This window comes from Saimiri boliviensis, chromosome 12, assembly GCF_048565385.1.
Source record: "Saimiri boliviensis isolate mSaiBol1 chromosome 12, mSaiBol1.pri, whole genome shotgun sequence".
Taxonomy (NCBI): Eukaryota; Metazoa; Chordata; class Mammalia; order Primates; family Cebidae; genus Saimiri; species Saimiri boliviensis.
Window position 1 is genome coordinate 108,256,063 of NC_133460.1, and position 13,916 is coordinate 108,269,978.

At 54.0% G+C, this 13,916-nt stretch overlaps 1 protein-coding gene across 7 annotated transcripts in view; it reads right to left on the minus strand.

Moving 5' to 3' along the window:
• CHST15 (carbohydrate sulfotransferase 15) overlaps positions 1-13,916 on the minus strand; it is a 124,062-nt gene that overhangs the window by 79,631 nt on the left and 30,515 nt on the right. Inside the window, exon 1 of one of the 7 annotated variants that reach the window (XM_074383049.1) lies at positions 3,603-4,063. The exons of 1 other annotated variant lie outside the window; for it this stretch is intronic. The gene's annotated coding sequence lies outside the window, so the exon portion shown is untranslated. Of the gene's footprint in view, positions 1-80; positions 1,584-2,138; positions 2,245-2,623; positions 3,040-3,244; positions 3,435-3,602; positions 4,064-13,916 lie in introns of those variants that run through there. 5 more of the 7 variants (XM_003922119.4, XM_074383048.1, XM_074383047.1 and 2 more) reach the window with 5 other exon arrangements.

Consider the following 13,916-nt stretch of genomic DNA (forward strand, 5'->3'; position numbering starts at 1 on the left):
TTTGAGCCCAGATTTAAATACCCAGGCTGGAGAATTCTCTTGAAAATTCACAAGACCTGTTGACTCTGTTTTCCCCATACCTGGCCAGAGCTGAGTTGAGGCTGTCCCCTGTAGACTGGCATGTTCAGAAAATCCTCACCTGTTCAGGACAGCCCTGGGGTCTCCCTCTTCTCCCCAGCCCCCTCCACTAGCAGGACACCTTCCAGCCGAACTCGAAACGGCTCAGATCACCACAACCCAACACGAATCTGCAGCTTCTCCTACTGCAGACTCCTGGGGCCCAGCCGGTTAACTCGGAGCTTCTTCTCTGCTGTTCCTCCGGAACCAAATCAGTAGAATCCGCTTCCCGCTGTCCCAACCTTTCCCAAAAACACTTCTTCTTGACACAGGAATTAATCTTCTCTCCTCCAGGCATGTGAAAAATCAAATGCTTCTGACATCTCACCTTTCCTGGCCTGGAGCAGCAGCAACCAGGGATGACAAAGGTATGGAAGGAAGCTGCAGCCCCAGCAGCAGCCACAGCCACCGTGCTGGGTCCCTGGCCACTGGGTCCCTGGCCAGACAGTGGCTCACACATGGGAGCTCTGCTCATTCGAGCACAGCAAGGCACACATGTGACCACTGCGGTCAAACCTGCCTGCCACCCCCCCCCCCGCCACCGTACAATATCCTGGATGAATTACCCCTGCCTGCTTCACCTATAAGCCAGCTCACTGCAATCATGCAATGCCCAGAGGAGAGAGATGCAAAGACAGGGCTGGACACCTGCAGAGAGCCCCTGAGCTGGCTCTCCTGGGGAGCTGGGCTTTGGAGGGCAGCGTGGACCTGCAGCTCCACCTCCAGCTCACCTGCGCATCCACATGACAAACCACTTCACCTCGTCAGCTCAGTGTGTCCATCCAAGAGGTGGCAAGAGAGAAAATCTTCTGACAGTTCCTCAGGAATTTGGGGGAGAAAAACTTGCCTAGTAAAAACTACCTACTTAGAAGGCATTCTTATCTCTATGCTACTTTGAATAAAATCATATAGGATCTATGAATGTCTTCATGTATCAATCAAGAGATCCTGGTTCAACAGTGAGTTTGTAAAATTAGTAAGTGCCGTGCACTGGAAGGGAGGGCTCCTGATTTCGCAGGGTTGCGGGTTGGGGAAGGAGGAGCAGGAAAGCGGGGAAGGGATAATGGTCCAGCAAGGTCCGAGGAGGGTCCAGGAGAAACGCTGGGCAAAGCTCTAGACCTCAGTTTGCTTCATGGCCCCTCAGGGGGTGCAGATGCCCTCCAAGGCCTTTCTGCCCCAACACTGGGTGCCTATCCTAACCCACCGAGGTATCCCACACCACTCAAGAATTGCAGCTGCTAAAGAGGGGCTGGGGGCACTGCTAGGTCGCCCAGAGGCAGGTGAGCCGCTCTGCAGCCTCAGGCTTGCCACATCCCTCTGCGGGGCATCCCGGAGCCACACTTCATTCCCGAGAACTCGGTACCATCAACTTGCCCAACGTGAACAAGGCGAAGGCGCCCAGCTGTCACAGCCGCTCCGCGCACGCCGGAAACGAAGAAGGGCCCCCTCCCCCCGGAGTTGGTCCCAGCCCCCAGCCTGGCCGCCTCCTTCGCGGACTTCCCTATGCCTGGCACGCGGACGTCCAGCCGCCAGCAGTCGACAAACCAGCCCCACAGCCTTCCTCGTCTATACCCGCCGTTCCAGCCTCGTCGGCCGGCCCTGGACGCAGGGCAGGCGGGCAACATGGGCACCCGGACCGCGACGGGGCGGTCAAGCAGCTGTACCCAGGACCCGGGCGGCTCCGAAGCCTCAACACGCACACACTCGCGCGCACGCCAGCCAACTGGTTGCCTGGAGGAGTCGGGAAAGCGCTTCCACCGCTCTTCATTCATTCATTCCCACAAAGGCCAGGTTCCCTTCGCCCCGGCGCCTCCATCCTGCCATCCCAGGGGGCCAATTGCTCCACAGCCCGACATCCACAGCCACAGCGTCCTATCTCCGGCACACACAACCCAACAGACTCGCATTCCATCTCTACCACCAGCATCGCCTCCGCGCCCGGGCCGCTGCCACCCGGCTCCGCAGCTTAGCCACCCCGCAGCCACGGCTCCCCGCCTCCGGCCCCACAGCGCCGCTCAGACCTGCCTCGCTCGGCTCGCCGCGCCCAGGCCGGCCAGGGACGCCGCCGCCACCGCTGGGAAGCTCCGACAACTCACGAGTCACGCCGCCTCCCGAGAAGCGGCGGGGCGCAGGGAGGGGACAGCAGTGGGGGCGGGGCGGGGAGGAGGGAGGCGGAGGGGGCGGGGAGCAAAAGTTCACACCGCATGGGGCTCAGCCGCGCCCCCTTCTCTTCCCAGGCCCGCCCCCACGATCCCCCCTCAGTGAACCGGGTGCCACGGGCATCTGCGCCGGAGAGCTCTGGCCTCCCCGCCCGGAATGGCCACAAGGCTAGAGCCAGGGTTCTGGAAGCGGATCCGAGCTGGAGACCGGGGAGAGTGGCAGATGCCCACTTAACTGCCCCGGGCTAAGCCTGGAAACTTCCCCAAAGTGCGAAGGGGGTGTGGGGGCGGAGCGTCAGCCTGGGGGGAATCCCCGTCCCCCACCACCAAACGACGCGCGCTCGCACCGTGAAAGCACCAGTCGGTCGGTCGATCGGTCCCCCGCCTGCGGCTGCCAGAGCTCGGCGGTGCAGGGGCGCCCCGATTCCGTCTCCTGGGGTCCTTCTCTCGGACAGCCAGCCTGTGCGCGCCCCGCGGCGTGCGCCCCCCGCCGGCCGCCGGATATCCACGGCGCCACCACGCCACCGCTCCGTCCCCTGTCCCCTCGCTCCGGCCGCGTCCTCTCTGCGAGGGAGGGGGCGTGCGTCACCGCTGGGCAACCCTTCCAGCGGGGTCCCCAAGCGCGCAGGGTGTCCGGAGCGCGGCCAGGACCAATGGCAAAGAGACGCCTCCAGCTGGGGATCGCGGAAGCCTAGGGGAGGCCGGGCCGAGGGGCGCGGGGCCCAAACCTGCCTCGGCTAGTCGCGCTCGCAAGTTCATTGTCTGCCTGGGCCGCCGCCACCATCGCGCCGGGAGCGCAGCGGGCAGTGAGGCTGCGCGCAGCCTCCGCCGGCCAGAACTCCCTATGCTCAGCCCCGGCCGCCGCCCGCGCTGCCCGGCCGGAACCCGCGGAGCGGCGCCGGAGCCCCAAGCCCAGAGCCAGACCTCCTTCCGCTGCACCTCGCCGCCCCCACCTCGGCGTCTTGTACCTGAGAAGCCTGAGTCCAGCCGGGGAGCCTCTGCGGCTCCGGCTCCGCGGGAGCGCGCCCAGCCCCGCGCCGCGAGCCCAGCATCCAGGGCGCGTCAACCTGACTCCCCGAGCGCAGGGAGGAAAAGTTTGGGAGTGACGTGCAGACGACGAATGAAACATCTGAAGAGAACCCTCCCCCGCCCCATGTCGCGCTGACACACTTCAGCTCGAGTCTGGAATGCGAGATCAAGGCGTGTGCGCCGAGCGGTGGGTTTGGCCCCCGCCCCCTTCCCCTCCGAGTCAACACTGCTTGTGTGTTGCGGTGATTCCAAATAAAAGCACACCGCGACTCCCGAAGTCTGGCAGTGACACCTTACCAGAGGCATTTTTAAGGAACTTGGAGGTCTGGAGCCAGTCCATACATTAATATTGAAAGACACGGCGCGGGTGGGTTCGGCGCCCTCTGTTGTATTTTTGCATCCCAGGAAGGCTGGCCCGGCTCTTCTGCCCGGCGTGTTTGCTTCCGCGGGGAGGTAAAGGTCTGCGGGACCCTGAGCGCCACTGCCTGCTGCAGGGGCCTGGAGGCGGCTGCCCCAGGGAAGCACCTGGGCAGCCTGAGGGCAGGGAAGCGGCACCAGCGGCGGACTCCACTGACGCTGGCCTGAAGATGCCATCCGTTTAAGAAAAGACACATGAAATTCTGGCAGATTGGCACCGAGGGCGCTTGGAGCACCCAGCCCAGCCTCTCAGGAAACTGAGGTCCAAGAGACAAAAAGAATCCGCAGTCCTTTGCCCGCCTGTGTTCTCACGGCCAGAGTCCAGCACCCTCTTCCTCGAAGCCACCAGAAGTGGAAATGAAAGTGCTCTGTTAACTGTAGAGTACACGCCACCGAAGGGTCACTGCTTACACTGCCTTCTCCCCATTATCTCTTTATTGCCGGAGGCTTCATCTCACCCTCCTGAAGCTACAATCCACCCTGAGGTCATAAACTTCTGCTCAGCATCCATGGCAACTAATGCAGAGGTCACCATCAGAGAATTACAACTGCAGATGGGAAATCGGGATGAGAGGGGAGTGCTTTAAAATCCTGTCTCGTTTTCCTGCAAATAATGCCTCTTACATAAAATCTGCGAGGAAAAATTAATGCGGCAAAGAGACTTGCCTTAGAATTTCAGACTAGATTGCTTTTTCCATACAGACGCCGCTTGGTGATTTTTGTTCTTTATTATTTTTCAAACAAAAACCTGTTTCTGAAAATACAATGAGCTGCTTTTTGCAGGGTTCACAATTCCCAATAGATGATGATGCCATTTTTGAAGGTCTTACACACGTTGTGGCTTTGGGGCTTATTTATTAGCTCCCAAGAAAAGCCTGCCTTTCAGTGAGGTTTATATACTCGAGTAATTGCATCGGGGGACACAGAGCAGGTTGCTGTTAAAGAGGGTTGGTTGTGCATGCGTCTGCAAGGAAGGCCCTGGGCCAGGCAGCTGTCAGACCACTGTACAACGGGTTTAAACAAACACAGGGAAGGGTCTGTGGAAACAGCAAGAAGGAAATCCCCTCCGGTAAGGGTGTGTGGAACATTATTCCAGGGCCACACATACTGCGATGGAATAATGCCCTTCCTCTCCTCCCTCCAAGTAAACACATGACTTCGTTATGGAGACGGCACAGGGCCCACCCAGATCACTTTCAAATTCAGGTGTCAGAAACCACGGTTGGCATGGAGCAAATTGTTTTTAAGTAAAAATCACGGTACCGCTTTGATACGAATTCCACCAGGGACTTTCCAAAGGTATTTATACACGTGCCTGAGATCAACTAGAGGGTGATTTTTTTTCCTCTCAACCTTAATTTCAAAAAATTACCCAAGAATTGCACTTGGGCCTGTTATTGCAGAAAATTGAAAGAACACCCAAATGCAAGGTCCCTGTGGATGGGTGGAAGGATAGGCAAATAAATGTGTAACTGCAAGAGAGGTGGTACCGACATGGTATTAGCAAGTCATGGCTGGAAAAAAATGCAAGTACTGGCCAAGCATGGTGGCTCATGCCTGTAATCCCAGCACTTTGGGAGGCCAAGGCGGGTGGACATCTTGAGGTCAGGAGTTCGAGACCAGCCTGGCCAACATGGTGAAATCCTGTCTCCGCCAAAAATACAAAAGTTATCCAGGTGTGGTGGTGCATGCCAATAGATCCAAAGAGAATCACTGGAACCTGGGAGGCAGAGGTTTCAGTGAGCCGAGATCACACCACTGCACTCCAGCCTGGGCAACAGAGTAAGACTCCCTCTCAAGAAAAAAAAAAAAAAAGATGCAGATACTTTAAGAAAATAAATCCCCTCTTCCCAGGTGTTCACTCTAAGCCCCCACAACCGTGGAGTTCAATTGCCTGGGTTCAAATCCTACTTCTGCCACCCACTAGCTGAGCAACCCTGGACAAGTGACTTCTTTCTGTGCCTCATCGTGAGGCTTCTGACAGCACCTACAAGCAGTCAATTGAGCTGTTGATCCCAACTCCTCATTCTCCCATGGTGGTTATTACACATCTGCGTCCTTGTCACAGCTTTCTAGTGTGGGGATTGTACTTCCCTATTCCTTGACTTTGGACTTGCTTTAGACAATGAGATAATGGAGAATGTAACTGGATCAGAGGCTTGGAATGTGTTTGCAGGGCCAGACCTGCTTTCCTGTGCTCCGGTGGTCCACCCTGAGAAGAACACATTGCTACCTCATCCAGAGACGTTTCAGAATGATCACACATGGAGGGAACCTGAATTTGACTTGCTGTCTGGAGCCATGTCACCTCATATACAGCAGGACTCAGAGCTGCTTCAGGTGACCCACAGGCACACGAGCAAGGTGGGGAAAAATGCTTATTGTTGCAAGCCACTGAATGCTGCAAGATGTTTTGTTCCACAGCATTGTCGTGGCTATAGCTGGCTGATACATGGCCTCAGTGGGCTGGTGTCAAAACTAAAGACAAAGTGTTGTTAAAATACTCAGCACAATTCCTGGGACACAGTAAGAATTCAAAATAGTAGTTCTTATTAGTAATCATTATTATTGCAAGTAGTTTTGCCCATGACAGTCACATAATTGAATGTCTGTTAACATTGAATGTTTGCCACAAGGACACCAGCAAACTGGAATGTCAGAAACCTACCACAGTCCTTAAAATCGCATTCATTCATTCATTCACTCAGCAGACACTCTCTGAGCACCTGTTATGTGCCACTCACAGAGCTGAATGTTGGAACCACTAAGATCACTAAGACTCAGCCCCCTCCTAAAGAAAGGGACCGTCAAAGTCCCACCTTGTGACAAGCACTGAGCTGAGCACTTCCCCGTGCCTGTGAGGCCGGTATTATCTCCATTTTTCAGGCCAGGAGACTGAGGCTTACAGAGCAAACACTTAGGCAAAGGCCAAAGCTCATGCCTATTCCATGAGCGTGCACCAGTGCTGACGAATTCAAGTTCATAGTGGGTAGACCCATTAGGGAGGGGCAGTGGGGCAGGGCAAAGGAAGGACACACCATGTCAGTCTCTGCCTCCTGCGTGCGAGGAGGGGCTCGGTAAACACTGAGGTTCAGCAGCTCCAGGTCCTGCTCCTGCCACTGAAAAGGGATGCACCTGGGTGCGAGGGAGCCCTGTGGGTCATTGCAGAGGCCTTCAAATTCATTTTGGCAGCCCTGGCTTCAGATGTCTGCCACCTCTGCCACCAGCAACAACCTGCCTCCCACTCTGTGACTTTGACAAATTTAGACTGCTCAGTAACCTGAAATGCATTTCCATTTCATAAATTTAGCAATGCTCTGGTTAGGCAGCTCCCCTTCTGCAGTAATACATCCATTAAGGGCACTTTAAGCCCATTTTGGTATGCTAATCCATCACAAAACGATGTGAAATTTCTCCTTGTGAAAATTTCCTACACCCCATCCAAAACCTCTACCAGATTTAGGACAATAACAACTCGCAACTCCTTAGAGCCACAGACTTTGGCTCTGCATGGAAGCTTCCGTGAAAAAAAAAAAAAAAATGGGGCTGGTTTTAAACTGATGTCCAGACTTGTATATTCACAAGAGTTGTCTGCTGTAACGGGCTCCCCCTGAGGGACAGTTTGCTTGTTCCAAAAGTGCTGCTGCAGCTTTAAGATTTCAGAACTCTGTTCCAGAGCAATGGAGTCATATCTGTCTCTGTATTCCCCACCTAACACAGAGCCTGTTAATTTTTTTGAATGACCCGGCTGGAATCACCTGGCTTGATGAACCCTTACTTGTCCATCAGACCTAGTTAGCGTCATATGATTTTCACTATGTCCTGATGAAGACTGGGGATCCTAAAATACACGCAGAAGCCTCTGAAGGAAAATCGGATAAAGACCCCCAGTGCCTCTAGTGATGACCCCCTCATCAGAATGGTGCAATCTGTTTATCCTACAGCCTCTGAGGCCGGAAGGAACGTGCACAGGTGATAAGAGACATGATGTCATTTTATCACCACCTGAGACTCTGTTGCTACCAATTGTTGAAGGACAGCACCTATTAAGTGGATGTTTTTAGCTGCATAATAGACATTTCACCAATAAGATAAAGTTTACAGCTGGTGGCGGTCTCACTTATTTGCCTCTCTCATAAGATCTACAACCCATTCAACAGCAAAAATGAGCTGTTGACTTGGTAAATTTAAAGCAGCTTCACTTGCCCTAGATGTGAAATACCTGAGCCTTCTAAATAAATTTCATTTTCCTGGTTGAGCATTTAATGCAGTGAAATGTTACAAAGCAGTGCTTAGGAGGGTAATAGAAATGAACACCCACAGGCAGACGCTGTGAGCGGCTCATCATGATGGGCACTCCTCCCCCGCCCAGCTTTGCTGCCAGCTCCAACCCAGACCTGCTTCCCACCCCCCTCCCGCCACCCCACGCTCTGTGAGTGTCCACTGTGCACCTGCTCAGGTGCTCCTGTGGGAGAAGTCTCCATGACATCCTGGCTCTTGCTGCTCCTTTACCCCAGCTCATTGAGCCACCATCCTCTTCCCAAGCCTGGTTCATCTTGGAAGTACCTGGACAGTTTTCAAAATGCAGATTCCTAGGCCCCCAAACCAGAGAGTCTATTACAGTGGAGTGGGACCAGTCATCTGAATCAGAGTGTCTGGAGCAGCGCCTGGGCACCTGTGTTTTTAACACACTCCCTCAGCGCCCATGACCTTGAGAGCTGCTGGTTTGGGCCAGTCTCATGTCTCCCTGGGGGCTGTCACAACAGCCTCCTCCTGCTACTGTCCCTGACTCCTCTCTCGATGTCCATTAACTGGTTCTTTCTACTTACACAGCCGGGGTCTTTTCAAGACACAGATCTGATCCTGTCAGCCCCATGATTAAACACCTTTGACGCCCATCCTTAGTGCCTCCAGTGCACCAACAAGGTTACCAGGTCCAAGTCCACATTGTCAGGCAGGGGCCAAGGCCATGCAGCTGTGGTCCTGCCGCTTCCATGGACCCATCTCCCTCCCTGGCTCCTACACATCCATCAGCTCCATCCACCTGGCTTCCCAAAGTGGCTCAGGGCCAATAGACAGAGTGGTTCTGGAAAGATGAGTCCTGTGACCCTGTGACAAGGGCACTACAGCACGCTGGTGTCCATTTTCAGGGACTATCTGGTCTTGGATGGGGGTTGGCTCCTTAAGAGTTGCTTAGACAAAATTGAAGCCTGCTGTGGGCATGGCTGTGGGTGTGGGTGAGAGCTGGTGAGGGGGAGTGGTGTGAGCACCTTTCAGGGGCATGCCCCATCCCCACCAGATCCATGCTAGCTCACCTAAGCCCTTGGTACATGGGCTGTAAGCACCCAGGCTCCGGCTCTGACCTCAGCCCCACTCGTCCTTTGCTATGACCCCCTCTGAGCCTCACATCCCTCCCTGTGACATGAAACGTGGAATTGATTCTCTTCTGGGACTGTCCCCCTGTCCAGTGTCATCCAGAATCGGTATCACCCAATGTGAGAAGTGAACGGAAACGGATTTTCTCACTCTCTGGATCGGTCTTCTGTTGCTGAGTAAGAAATTACCAGAAACTTCATGACTTGAAGCAGCATCCATTCTTTTAATCTCACAGCCTGTAGACCGGAAGTCTGGTGGGGTCTCTGTTCCGGGTCTCATAAGAATGAAGGGAAGGTGTTGATCAGGCTGGACTGGAACCTGCAAGTCCTGGGGAGGGATGCAAGTCTTTACCAAATTGGTAAAACTGAGGCCCCCATTTCCTTGCTGGGTGCCCGTGTGGGTGCACTCTATGCTTAGAGGCCACCTATGTTCCTTCTTTGTGGCCCTCTCCACCTTCCAAACAGCAGCAGCATTCCAAGTCTTTCTCACTCTTCAATCTCCTCTGCCCTCCTTTTCTGCCAGCTTTTAAGGGCTTATGTGATTCCACGGAACCCACTGACAATAATTCAAAATAACTCCCTCTCCTAAAGTCAACTGATCAGCAACCTTAATTACATTTGTAGAGTCTTATTTCTCCTATAACCTGACATATTCATGAGCATTACACCAGAGGCACAGGCAAAGGTGATGGGGTAATGGGGGTAAAGGTCACAATTCCCCAGAGAAACCAAACCAAGAGAATGTATGTGATGTGTATATGTAGGCATGCATGCATGTGCGTATTTGTGTGCTGTAAGGAATTGGCTCACATGATCATGGAAGCTAAGGAGTCCCAGCCCACAAGTCTCATCCTGGGCCTCCCTCTGAAGGCAGGAGGGGGCCAGCATCCCAAGTCAAGACAGGACTCTTTCTTACTCAGCCCTTTGTTCTATTCGGGCCCTTAATGAATTAGACAAGGCCCGCCCTCTCTGGGGAGGGCAGTCTGCTTTGCTCGGTCTATCAATGCAAATACTAATTTTATCCCAAAACACTCTGATCTGGTTTGGCCGTGTCCCTACCCAAATCTCATCTTGAATTGTAGTTCCCATAATCCCCACGTGTTGTGGAAGGGACCCAGTGGGAGGTGATTGAATCATGGGGGCTCATCCCCATGCTGTTATGATAGTGAGTTCTCATGAAATCTGATGGTTTTATAAGCGGCTTCCCCCCAACTGCACTCGGCACTTCCCCTTACTGTCACAATGTGAAGAAGGTGTGTTTGCTTCCTCTCTGCCATGACTGTGGGTTTCCTGAGGCCTTCCCAGCCATGCTAAACTGTGAGTCAATTAAACTTTTTCTTTTTAAATTACACAGTCTCTGGTATGTCTTTATTAGCAGCGTGATAATTGACTAACACATACTCCCACAGACAGGCCCAGAAAAATGTCTGACCAGATATCTGGACACCCCATGGCTCAGACAAGTTGACACATACAATTAACCATCCCAGGGGTCATTTAAAATTCAGCCTTTCTCACCCTCTGTGTTAGGAGTTCCAACCAGCTAGCTTGTCCCACTTCTTCAGCAAATATTTTTTGAGCAGGGCCCAGGACACACATGAGCCTCCAGGTCTCCCACCCTACCCTTGGGAGGCCCAGTCTGAAAGGCGACAGACAGGGAAGAACCAGGTGCCAGGCCCATGCCGGGGCTGGGGCAGGTGGCTGCCTCCGGTTAGGTGCCGGTTCTTGTGCACTCAGTGTTCCCAGCCACATCCTCAGGGGTTTGCTTTCCACAGGGACTCCCTGTGCGATGACTGACTCACCGTGTTCTTTTGATATAGTCACATAGAGGCATTTGACACTGAAATATACACAGATGGAGTTATATGGTGGCTGGGAGTTGCTTTGATAAGGGGCTGTGGGATGAGCTGGAACTGTCAAGCTCATGAAAAGAAATAATGAAAAGAAAACGAAGTTACTCAACCCCAGCCAGGTACTCATGAGTCCTTCCTCCTTGTTGAAGGAGATGAGCAGGTGTCGGAGTTTAGGGTCCAGGGTCCGGCAGGCTTTCTCACAGGGTTCAGTTTTTAAGCAGATGCATCTGTTTTGTTTTGATCCTCCTGATTTTAAGAAAGCTGGGCCGGGCGCGGTGGCTCAAGCCTGTAATCCCAGCACTTTGGGAGGCCGAGGCGGGTGGATCACGAGGTTGAGAGATCAAGACCATCCTGGTCAACATGGTGAAACCCCGTCTCTACTAAAAAAAAAAATACAAAAAACTAGCTGGGCGTGGTGGCGCGTGCCTGTAATCCCAGCTACTCAGGAGGCTGAGGCAGGAGAATTGCCTGAGCCCAGGAGGCGGAGGTTGCGGTGAGCCGAGATCGCGCCATTGCACTCCAGCCTGGGTAACAAGAGCGAAACTCCATCTCAAAAAAAAAAAAAAAAAAGAAAGCTGATAACGAAATGCCCTTCTCAGTCTGTGGCCCTGCTGTCTTCAGTGCTGGATGTCTGCATCACCCAGGATCCCCTGTGGTCTGGGTGAGCCTGTCTGGCCACACTGCATGTGTGCAGGGGAAAGAGCGGTACAGGTGGGAGAGGGGCCAGAGGATGGAGAGCACCAGAAGCAGCCAGGGAGATTCCACTTAGGCAAGGGAAGCTCAGGCTCAGAGATGGCCTCCGAGGCCCCTCCTCCCACCTCGGGACCCACCTTCTTCTCTGGGTCCCACTTGCAACCCCCCTGCCCTTAAGACTCAAGACCCCAAAGCACTGTTCATGTTCCTCACCCTCTGCCCCAACCTTGCCTGGGAAAGAGCCCAAGGCCCTCCACACCCTGGTTTGAGCATCCAGTGAAAACCCCAACCCTGCCGCCATCCCCAGGTCTAAGAGGGGACTACTTTGTTGTCTGCTAAGCCTCTGGTGTCCTGAGCATTTGAGGAGGTTGAAGTGTCGTGTTCTCAGCACAGGCAGAGCTCAGGGGCCTATACCTGTGGGCCACATCCCTGGAACCTCAGGGGAGACCAGCTTCATGGCTGGTCCCTCCATCCAGAATTAGGCTCTGGGCTTTCTGGTCCCGGGTGAGGCAGGCCTCCTGGCCTCTCAGCCTCTCTCAGTCCATGTCTCTAGCCCACCCCAGTCTCCAGGGACAGGGGCTGAGCAAGGATACAGCAAGCTACCTGGCTGTGCTGAAGCCACAGTTGGGGGAAGGGAGTAGAAGCTGATCCCCACAAGGAGCACAGGGTCTAGGGGCAGTGAGTGCTCTCCTGACCTCACTGCAAGGGACAGGGCAAGGGGATGCTCATCCCACACCGACCTGTGCCCGGCACTATGCTAGGGCATACTCATTAGTTCAGACCAAGATGCCACAGCCTGCCACCTGCCCGGCTCTGACCACCCTCAGATGGTGTAGAGCATGGTTGCACAGTCCTGACCCACCCAGGCCAGGTGGGCTTGGAAATGAACAAGAGGAGCCAAGGTGGCCAACAGGGAAGGGGTCTTCAGCACAGTGGAGCACACATGCGCATCCATGGAGGCAGCTACATTTCCCGCTGGATGGAGCATGGGAGTCTGAAATTTGAACATTATCATGAAATAGCCCAATTTTTTTTTTTTAATCGTGGATTGGTAACTAAATCAGAAAAAGAAAAATTGTACAACACAGTGAGACCCAACACCATCGGATTGCAGGAGAGACTGCCACAGGCCATCGCTTTGCAACCTCTGGGGCAATAAACACCAGTGGCTGAGTCTAGCTTTGCACCAATGGCTTCCAGGTGCTTCAGCTAAGCTGCGCCTGCAAGGGCTTGAGTAGGGCTAAGAGGATACTGCCCCTTCTACAAGCTCATACAGTTGGTAAAATGCACACTGCTTTGCAGGAGTTGGGAGCGGACTCATTGGCCCTTGAATCAGTGCTCCATTGGAGTACCATCCAACCCAGAAATGGGCCAGATGCTGTCTGAGAATCCCACCGCAGCAGACTAGAACCAAACCGGAACCCAGGGGTCTCTTCCAGGAGCTGGAGGGCCACCTGTCACCTCACTCCAGATTTGCATGCCTTTGCTCCGGTAGCATATGCCAACAAGGACTGCAAACATTTTCAGATGACAATGCCACGATTCCAATCCTTGGGGAAGTTTGCTATTTCCTGTTTTCTCCTTTCATTCCCAAGACAGGCCAGGTTCTGTCACAGGAGGCGGTGGAGGGGTGACGGGGCCGAGACCGGGACAAAACAGAGGTGGAGCAGGGCCTACAGATGGGGCCCAACTCATGAAGGATACCACCTCTGACGGTGTCCCTGATGCCTGGGGCCACCTGCCTCTAAACATGGCATCACAATGGCTCCTCACTTTGGAACAGAATTTGCAAAGGCTCCGAGGCTGATGTTACATTGTCCCCTAATATGGTCTTCAGGTATCTCCTAGGAGAGCGGCTGTAAGCTCTAGCCCTGCCCTGACAAGGCTGCAGGAGAGGTGGCCGTGGATGTTGACGGTGTGCCTTTCATGGGATACTTCTTTGCCCTGGGGGATGGCCTGATTAAGGCCCAGTGTCTGACCCATGACCAGGTGTCCCTGTCCTGTACGCTGGCAGATGCCCTAGTGGCTATTGCCTGACTCATGTCAAGTTTATTCTTACCAGGGCAGCCACTGTCTAGCGACCTAACCAAGAGAGAAGGTAAATCTGGGTGTGTCCGTCAAGTGGGACACTGAGGTGACTCAGCAAAACACAGGAAATGACAGAAGCGGGTGTGTATTACCTACAGGTCCCAGAGAGAAGAGGGCAGCATGCCTCGGGGCCAGCAGGCAGCAGGGAGCTGCCCAGGACACACGGGCTCCACCAGAATGTGGGG